This window comes from Anabrus simplex, chromosome 1, assembly GCF_040414725.1.
Source record: "Anabrus simplex isolate iqAnaSimp1 chromosome 1, ASM4041472v1, whole genome shotgun sequence".
Classification (NCBI taxonomy): domain Eukaryota; kingdom Metazoa; phylum Arthropoda; class Insecta; order Orthoptera; family Tettigoniidae; genus Anabrus; species Anabrus simplex.
Genome location: NC_090265.1, coordinates 1216408555 through 1216419098, shown reverse-complemented (window position 1 = coordinate 1216419098; position 10544 = coordinate 1216408555). Strand labels below are relative to the sequence as shown.

The following is a 10544-nucleotide window of genomic DNA, read 5'->3' as shown; positions in this document are numbered from 1 at the left end:
GAAGGGACCTACTACATGTATTTCAAAATACTCCTTTCCTTGTAAACCATACATGTTCTACCACATAAAATACACAAATTAAGATGTTGTAATAATGCTAATAATTTTAAAAAATTGGAGTTAAGGTTCTTTCCCATCAGGTGCTAATACACATAACTCACTGAGGATTCAAATAAATATTGATAGATAAGTATAACAAAAACTGATTTAATTAAAAAAGTAGAACATTTCTCAAGAACATAAATTTTATTCGATTTTTTCTTGATCTAACACTGTATACAACAGTTCCTGAATTTTAACTTTGAAAACCCTTCGACCTAGTACACTCATTCTTTCCATGTCATCACAAAGACACTAAAAATAACACTGATTACATTTTCTTTTCAGTTTTCAGTATCTTTTCTAAATATTCACTTAACACATCACTGTCACTGTCACTTTCACATTTCTGTTTCTTTTATTTTTAACTGCTGGCAGAGCTGTTTGTGGAAGCAGAAGCCACTGGACTGGAAGTTGAAGACCCTTCAGTAATTTCTGATCTGTAGGAGTAAGACCCCTCCAACACAAATTATTTCTGCTTCCTCCTCCTCTATTTCAGCTTGGTGAAAAGGCTCTCACACATCAGGTGCCACTTCCATAGATGTGTTTGTTACAGAACTGAAAAAAATGAACAACATATTAATGCAATTCTTCTAAATTGGAGCTATATTTTAGTCTGGACACAAGCCTTCTGCTTAAGAAATTGTTACTTTCAATAATTATTTTAGTAAGATGATTGTTAGGTTGGATTATATTATATTACTTTCAGTTATATCTGATAAATTAATGAACAGATGGGTGGAACTTATGGCCTACAGACTGAATCTTCCCCTCACTCTTTCACAACTAGAACACTGGTCTGTAGTGTAGGCCTACTTTTAAAAATAAATATTACAGAATTGTACCTTTTTCCAGCAATGAAGAGTTCCAGAAAGTTGAGAGCATTGAAGTAGACCCATTTTATGTTTTCTGTACAGCAGAACCTGGGAGGAGAGGGAGGATGTTATCTCTCCAAGTTCGATATCCAGCCTTCAGAATTTGCCTTGTTTTGGCACAACTTTTTCCTGAAACAATGAATCAGAATATTGTGACAAAGAAAATATACATGTAGTAGGCCTACTTATGGCATAGGCCTACACTTATTTGTCATTAAAGCGAACAATGGTAGGCCTATTCATTTCATTAGGTACGAGATGGAGGTTAGGAAAGCACTGCTTATGTTTTCCAAACATTTCTTCAATTAAGTTACAAGAATGATAATTACTAGTTCTCCTAGTGTAACTTTTTTTACCAATCTATTCCGTATAATATATTTTATCAATAAATAATCTAAGATAACACTATTCATAAGATAATCGTAAAAATATAATAATTACTTACCAGTTTTTGTCCCAGTTCTCGACGCTATAGAATGCCATACAAAATTCACGGTCTTCCTATTACTATATCCAGGGAGTCTAGGATTATACACCACTTTGTTTTCATACACTAAGCAAATTAATGTTTCGATTTCATCAACAGATGACTATGTTGCGTCCGCCATCATCGAACGACTGCGACTGAAAAACGGACACGTTTGTTTTCACAAACCAGTCGATCTTCATCGCTCGTAGTTGATCGCTGACGATCGATGCTGTGTGACTGGTGCCACTGCCCTCTGTAGGTTTGTTTTCTTAGTCGGTTGATCGCAGTCGTTCGATCGAGCCTGTGTGACAGCCCCCTAACAGTCACGTAAGACTATGAGCTTGCTTGCTTCTGAAGGAGTTTCCACAGAGTTGATTGAAGCATTCAACCAGTGTAGAAACTGACGACTCAAACATGAACATGAAATAGTAATAAGGAAAGCAAAAGATTGTTTGAGTCAATGAAGAAAATAGGGAATCTGCCACCTGGGCGACTGCCCTGAATGCACATCAGTGATGACTGATTGATCGATCGATTGATTGATTGATTGATTGATTGATTAATTGGAAAGAAGACTCATATTTTATGGATATTTGTCTTGAATAGACGAGAAGAGGCTGACAAAACCGATTTTAAAAACACTTGCCAGTAGACCTAAGGCTTCCTACAAATGGTTCAAGGAAGTAAGAAAGGATCTTGAAGAGTCTGGATTAAATCGGGAAGATATCCTAAACCGAACAATGTATAGATCTGTGATCAACAGCATCAGAGACGTTCATGATGAACAGAAACTTGATAGGGATGGACAGAGGAAAGGAGACAGACTGGGATAGAAAAAATGCAAAGATTTTGGGCTGCAAAGAAGGCTTCCAGTAAAGTGTGGCAGTTCCTTAACGTGGGCCCAGAAATTGCCGTAAACGAATATGATGATGATGATGATAATAATAACAATAATAATATTAACAATAATTCAATAATTTAATTTTCCTAGAAACCTTAATTCTTATTGAGAGGGGTCACTGTACCAAATAATTTCCCCAAGTTAATGGCCAAGTACCTTGGGAGTACTTAAATAGCAAAGCAAAGTCATCTCCATACAGGCAATGAAGGCCCTGGGAAGGGTGGAAAGTGAAGGCTTCCACTATCCGTAACCTCAGTACTTGTGGCAGAGTGTTTTAGGAAGTACTGCGGCTATCACTCACTGATTTAAATCAATAAAATTGAATTAAATGAAGAAATATTAACATATTCATGAAATAAAATAATCGCCGGACTATGAACTCACACTTAGTTCTTACCTGATTACTTACACATACAATATTTGATGGGCGCCAGCTACAACTCAATGCAGCAATAATAGAATGAGGTAATAAGCTTACTTAGACAGCATAACGTTTAGGTTCTAAGAAAAGGAGATTGTCGTTTTGTTTCCCCATTAAATTTGAGGTTATCTAATTATACCAGTGAAATAAAACTATAATTTATTTGATATTGAAAAATAATTCTTTACATTTTGTCTTAAAATAGTAATATTTGCTACGATAAAACAGATGAGAATATAAAATTATGAAATTACAAGTGAAATAAACTAGGCATTAAATTTGAATTCGTCTTGACCAGACATTTAAAAGTTGTACAAGAAATGTTATCCTTCACTGGTTCACATAACAGTACCTTGAACACTTTGAGTGTAGTTACGACGTATTCCTTTGAGTTGGTGTCATCTGTAGCTATCTCAAGCCTGACTTGGTGATGCGGCCTTTTTGTTTCACTGACGAGATATAGCATGGCTTGAAATTAGATTCACACTTCACAATCAACTTTACAAGTAATTCACTGATAACTGTTAGTCTGCATTCAATATTCGGCTTTCATAGCACTGACACAAAAACTAGACCGAACAGATACGAAACACACTCCGAAAATTTAATCCATATGGTGACTGGCGACTAAGTATCCATGTGACTGCTGCTTCACCATCTCACCGACTAACCAACTGTGGCCTTACTCTCCATACGACTGTCCATCGACCAAGGCTCCATCCAAATGACTCCTCACTACCATCTCACTACAACACTCCTTGGCAAGTCTCTCCATCCAAATGACTGACGCTATAATATATGGCAAGCTTATTTAGGCATTAGTTGACACCCATACGTAATCTCCCAAAATAACAATGATGTCACGACCACCCAACTCAAAGTGTTACAGGTTGTGAAAAGGCCAATGGCGACTAGGTGATTCCCTGAATATGAGCTCATCGCTAAATGCACACAGTGACAGAGCGATGACTCGACAGTTACGCTAGCAGTATTGCAACATGTGTAGCAATGTCACTAGTTATTTCACACAATACACACAATACATCCACATCTGATATTATGCAGCAAGTCTCACTTTTCATGTCTTTAATCTACACACACACACACACACACACACACACACACACACATATATATATATATATATATATATATATATATATTATCTAATAAAATAACTACAATCACAGGAGCTTATTTTACTTCTGCCACTATAATTATTGCTGTTCCTACAGGAATTAAAATTTTTAGTTGACTTGCCACACTACATGGGACTCAATTGACGTATAGTACAGCCTTACTTTCAATTACTATATAGCGAAATCGGATTACAGAATTGAATTTAATAATAATAATAATAATACAGATATAATCTTGTGATGGGATTTGAACCGTTACAGTACTTGGCTGCTCTAAACACAGAAAAAGACCATAAATAGAACAGCTACTACAGTAAAAAGAAACATGTGAGCCCTTACTTAAACGTTTCTTCTGAGGAGGGTTGCGATTAGGAATCATTTTCCGCGTTAAAATCAAATTGTGTGAGGAATTATGCAGATGTTCGTAATACATTACAGTACCTAACAAAAGTCTGAGACCACCAGCGAAAATCAGTTAATGAACTTCTGGTCATATATTTATGGTAAGGATTAGTCTGCAAGTATTTGTTTTGCTTATACAACTTATGAAAAAGAACTGTTTGAAAATAGAATGAAATTTATGAATCATATCTTTAAAAATATTTTGAGAACGTATAAAAGAACCTCACCATTGGGTGTAAAGGCCATCATGTTCACTAAACTACAGCAGATATTGTGGGTACTTAGCTTTTTAAAATTATCTATCCAGTAGAGTGTATATTTCCGTAAGAGCCTAAATATTAAAGTATCACAGAGTCGTTTTTATACTTTTTTCACTTCATTCACTTCTCAGTTCGGACGATGACTGTCAGCAATAATTCTCCATCATCATGTATCTACCCCTGCGATATATTGGGCGAAGCCTATACTACTTGAGGAGTGCAAGTTCGGTGACGGTAGTTCATTCCAAAGATTTTTCAAGCAACTCTAAATACGGTGTTAGTGTTCATTATTTAAGTTGGAAATTTTAAAAAGAACATCCCCAGAAAAGAAATCGTTCGACTTTTATTGCAATATACATTCTATTGGATAGTTATTTAGAAAAAATAAAATAGCCATATACCTTCTGTAGTTTAGTGAATGGTCTTTACACCCAAAAGTGGGGTATTTCTATAGGTTTGAACATGTTTGAAAAATTATAACTCTTAAACTTAATTCTATATTTTAACGATTGTGTTTTAAAATCTTTATATTGACATGAATAAGCTAAAAATATTTTTCAGGCCAATTCGTACAATACATATAGGACCAGGTGTTCATTAACTTATTTTTGCTGATGGTCTTTAACTATTGTCAGGCATTGTATTATTTCTTAATAAATATGGTAAACAACAATACAACAGAAACAACTTCAAAAATAAAAACCCATGTATTCAATATTTTTTGTAAGAATCAATGCTATTGTAAGTTCGAAACTGCATTTTTCTTTTGTGAGAAGAGATGCGGTTCTGAGTAATCTCTTCCAGCTCAAGTCAGTGCCTGAGGAGATATGCAGCTGCTCCTGATAAATAGAGGAAAGGCTCCACTCATATTGAGGTCAGACTATGTAGTGCAGCATGCTGTTGAATGGGAATGTGTTGGAATGGAGCACGACGACACAATTACTGGAGATTGTTCTAGTGCATAGAGGATATGAACACCGAAACGGGAACATGCAGGGCCACGAGGAAATTAAATAATAATTTTAATAGCAATTGAGTCACTTAGTCTAGTTTTCAGAGTTGAAGATTAAAACCATCCCTGCTTGCCTCTAGTCATCATCGCCTACTTATACAGTCATAGGGGAGCGAGCTCAAATTAGATTACTTAATTCTCAGAACAGTATTCGCTACATCTAATGGCTTATTTCCACTTAGTATTTTATATGAAATGTCGCGCGAGAAGCACTGAATGTCATTCATGTTAGTGAAGTACTTTCTGTTGTTTATTTGGTACCGGTAGTAGTTTAACTTTGCTATAATATGCAGAGGTTTTAGAAGAGAATGGGATGGGAAAAGGCTAACACTAAGAAGATTTAACCCTTGGTATTAATTCAGGCACAGTACCAACATTTACACAGTAGGAAAATGGGAAAGAATTTAGCTAGGCCTACACGGCCCGTACCCCGTAGTCGATTCTTTCAATCGATCACCTTCGCGGATCTGCATTCAGGGCTGTTACCCATCGTTTGTTTACATACTATTTTACTGAACGATTTCAAAGAAGTTGGAACTTAATCGAACGTCTCCCCCAGTACATTATGCCAATTACTTACTAAATTATTTTCCTAAAACGGATATTTGCCACAATTTCTTCTTTCGAATTCCAACCTACGATCCTTGCTAATTTCAAAAATTTCATTCAAGCTTATTCGTCTAATATTATTATCACACGCCAGTGTACTTCAGCTTAACAGCGGCCATATTTTTCTGGCGAGATGTAGTGTTTACAGTGCACTATGTCTTCTGGTATGGGTTAGAGGTAATTTTGTTAATTTAATTGATCTTGGATTCGACAAGAACTTTGACTATTTTCGGTCCTTTAGTTGGTCAGTATTGTCTAGGTTCATAAAATATACTACGGGTGAAGGTTGATCCGCCCTGTCAATATAATATCAATTTCTAATTTTGAACAATATTTCACTCGTAGATGTTTCGGGAGCCCCAACTCCCATCATCAGCGATTTCTACATCATAAATCAATATTCCCCATATCTTAAGATCTAACATTATTCAGCTTTACATAAGACATCGTCAATATATAACGTTATTTTTAACACATGCATACATAATTACCATTCCTTGATCATGTTTTCTGTAATGGAACACTTTAAAAAATATATACAATGTTCAACTAGTTATTCTTATGTTATATAACACTTTAAAACGCATATTAAAACGTCAGATGGTTTCCTTAGAAAAAACGGCCAAAGATAAAATGTTTCTTGCTACTGTTCGTTCTGCTGTAGCCCACTTAGGCGTAGGCCTATTAAAATCAACTATTATACTACAAGAGTTAAAATCTTCACCTTATTATTGTTAGAACCCTTTTTAGAATGAACTGGTTTACCATTGAATTATTTGTCCGCCTCCGTAGCGTAACGGTTAGTGTTATTAGCTACCGTCCTCGGGGGCTCGGGTTCGATTCCCGATACTGCCAGAAATTTAAAACTGGCAGGGGGGCTGGTACGTGGTTGAAATGGTACATGCAGCTCACCTTCAATGGGGGTGTACCTGTAAAGATCTGCACCACCTCAGGATGAGGACAAGAGTTTACTTACTTAATATCTAAATGTGTAATTGATTATATCAAGTCACATCGAATCGTGCCATGTTGGTGTTGGGCTGGAATTTCGACAGAGCGGATCAAACTTCCCGGCATGCCCTTGAATTTGTGCTAGTATTTGCTCTGAATAAGAAGAAACGGTATTAAACGGACAAAAACAAGTGCGAAAATACTAGGTTTGAAAGCAGCTGCACTTACGTAAATTGTCGAAGCGGAGGAAGCCTACCCGCTCACCAGTCAAACATTTTCTAGTACCTATAGTTGCGGTAACCTGAGGCTACAAGTGGATTAGGGAGGGCTTTAACACTTAACCTTGACCGCCTGAGAGGAGGGGGTGAAGGAGTGTGGACCAAGAAATTAGAGTAGATGTTATCTATTTATCCTCCTCTTTCGTTTTATATATTGGTTGGCTAACTTAAATACGGATTTTCTTCATTGAAATGTTCATTTAAATTAGTATCTATATTTTATTTCCGGGCTAAGTAAATTTCTAATTTCTCAACGATGCCCATATATTTTCCTTTATTTGCCGAATGTATTAATTTCATGTCATGTTCTGTGCTGGTAAATGAATGATTATTTTCGTGCATATGTTCACACATGGCCGAATATCTCGCGTACTTTTTGGCGTTTATATGTTCTTTACATCTAATTGATAATATATTTCTTTCTGATTGTCCAATGTAAATTTGGTTTCAGTTCTGACATTTCAGTGCGTAGACACCTGATTTACTGAATTGATTGTCTGTTAATGTTACTTGAATTAAAAAAAACTTGATTATTATTAGTTCGGTTTGATATTTCAATATTGAATTTCTTGAAAGTGTTAGACAGATCGTACGAATGCCTGTTCCTATATGTGAATACTTCGTGTTTTTCTTCCTTTCTGTTTTTTGAGAAGCGTTTTTGGTTTGTTACTGATTTTGTTCTTTATTTTATCGACGTAATTTCTTGTGTAACCATTACTTTTTGCTATATCGTAAATTCGTTTTCCTTTTTACGTCCTTCTTCTGAAAGTGGTATGTTTCTCGCCCTATTAAACTATAAAATGTGGCCTTCTTGTGCTGTCCTGGGTGATTATAATCGTTTCTAATTATTGTATTGGTTTGTGTTGGCATTCTATATATTTTGTGTTCAAAGTGGTTATTCTGCCTTGAGTTGTTATATCAAAGTAATTTAAGGATTTGTTCTTCTCAGACTCTATCGTGAATTTAGTATGTTTGTCCATGTTGTTTAAAATATCCAGTAGTTTTTTCGGTTTTAGTGTTTGTTCATTATAATCACAAAAACATCGTCCACATATCTCATCCACTGCTCCAACTCTTGTATTTTATCTACTACATTATCTCACTGAACTCCAGGTGATCCAAATAAATATTTACTAGTAAGTGTTTGGCTGGCGAGTGGGTAGGATTCCTCCGCTTCGACAATCTACGTAAGTTCAGTTACTTTCAAACATACATAGTATTTTCGCACTTGTTTTAGCCCGTTTAACATAGTTTCTTTTAGAATAAGAAGAGCAAATACTAGCCACAAATTCAAGGGCACGACGGGAGGTTTGATCCGCTCTGTCGAAATTCCAGCCCAACACCAACATAGCACGATTCCATGAGACTTGATATAATCAATTACACATTTAGATCTTAAGGAGTCAAATAATTCAAAGGTAAACCAGTTCATTCTAGAAAGGGTTCTAACAATAATAAGGTGAAGATTTTAATTCTTGTAGTATAAAAGTTGATTTTAATAGGCCTACGCTTAAGTGGGCTACAATATAACACACAGTAGCAAGACATATCTTATCTTTGGCCGATGTTTCTAAAGAAACCATCTGGCGTTTGAATACGTGTTTTAAAAATATTATATATCATAAGAATAACCAGTTACTTTTTAAAAGTGTTTTAAAGTGTTCCATTAAAACAAACATTATCAAGAAATGGTAATTATGTGTGTATGTGTTAAAAATAATGTTATATTGACGATGTCTTATGTAAAGCTGAATCATATTAGATATTAAGATATGGGAAATATTGATTTATGATGTAAAAATCGCTGATGAAGGGAGTTGGGGCTCGCGAAACATCTACGAGTGAAATATTGTAGAAAATTGGTAAATGATATTATACTGATAGGGCGGACCAAACCATCACCCGTATTATATTATTTAATTTATCTGTCTCAGTCTTATCCTTGGCTTCGACAATACGGAAGTGACTGAGGTTTGAGCCAAATTAGTAGTGACATTCCTTATGCAGCCAGTCCCTGCTATGAATGGTGTGCAAGAGTTGGTCATAGGTTCGATTGTGCCTGCATTTCAGTGGGCTTGGCAACTGATACATAGTAGCAACTTCTGGCTCAGAGAGAAAAAGCAACGGGGAAATTACTTCACTCCTCACTTCCCTAGTACGCCTCTTCAGTGATGCCTAGACCATCTATGACTGCTAATGGTGGAGCTGTTGAGGATCCACACATCCTTCGGGCTGTGGACTTAACATACATACATACATACATACATACATACATACATACATACATACATACATACATACATATACAGCTTTGGCTATCCTTGTAGGTGTACGTTCGGGAAGCGGAGGGGTTGGACCCCATTACCGGCTGTGCTGAGAACGGTTTTCCGTGGTTTTCCATTCCCCTGTACCAAGGCGAATGCCAGGACAGGTCCTATCTTAGGCCAAGGTCGTACTCACCTTAAATTCTTCGAAAATCCCACCACTAGGACAAATCTCCCTGGGATGAGAGACGGCGTTTAGTAATCCCACCGTACCCTGGCCAGGTACAGAATAAAATCTTTTACCCACCAGCCATCCCTTGACAGCTCGAACCCAGTATGATAATACTATGAATAATTAGCAAGTAACAGAGTATGTTTTGTGGGAAGCTAGTGCCGTATTAGCATAGCTCATAAACTGTTGTAGGAAGCGGTGAATGTTAATTTTGGTCTGACCAGATAGAAGACTTGACCCACGTTTTTCCTGACTCTTTGATATCTGTCCTTTCCATTAGTTGTAAGGGAAGAGGCGGTGTTGTATTTGGTCGGGTCGCTGGGACGAACGATATGTTGCCGGCAACAGTAAACTTCTTTGTTATAACATCAGGTGATGATCATCTGAGTGTTTTGTAGGACAGCCTTTTGTAAAGTAGTAAATTGATTCTTTGCAACGACTCGAAACGTTCGTGTGAAAAGTTGTTAGTGGTTGTGGTGGCGTATATGTAAACCTCTGCTAGTGCGTAATTTTAGTATAAGTCGATAAAGAAAACCCAGAGGGAAACTGTGGCAGTGAGCTGTATTTTGGAAACCCCGGTAATTATTACCATGTAGTAAGCTAACGAGGCTGGCTTTGAGATGTGGTTGCGG

General features: G+C 36.5%; 1 long non-coding RNA gene across 1 annotated transcript; it reads right to left on the bottom strand.

Annotated features, from left to right (window-relative positions):
* Positions 1-257: 257 nt before the first annotated feature.
* Positions 258-1756, bottom strand: LOC137501549 (uncharacterized). The gene is made up of 3 exons (XR_011018610.1): positions 1420-1756; positions 945-1103; positions 258-657 (listed from the first exon to the last, which is right to left on the bottom strand). It is a non-coding gene; the product is annotated as an uncharacterized lncRNA (long non-coding RNA).
* Positions 1757-10544: the final 8788 nt, after the last annotated feature.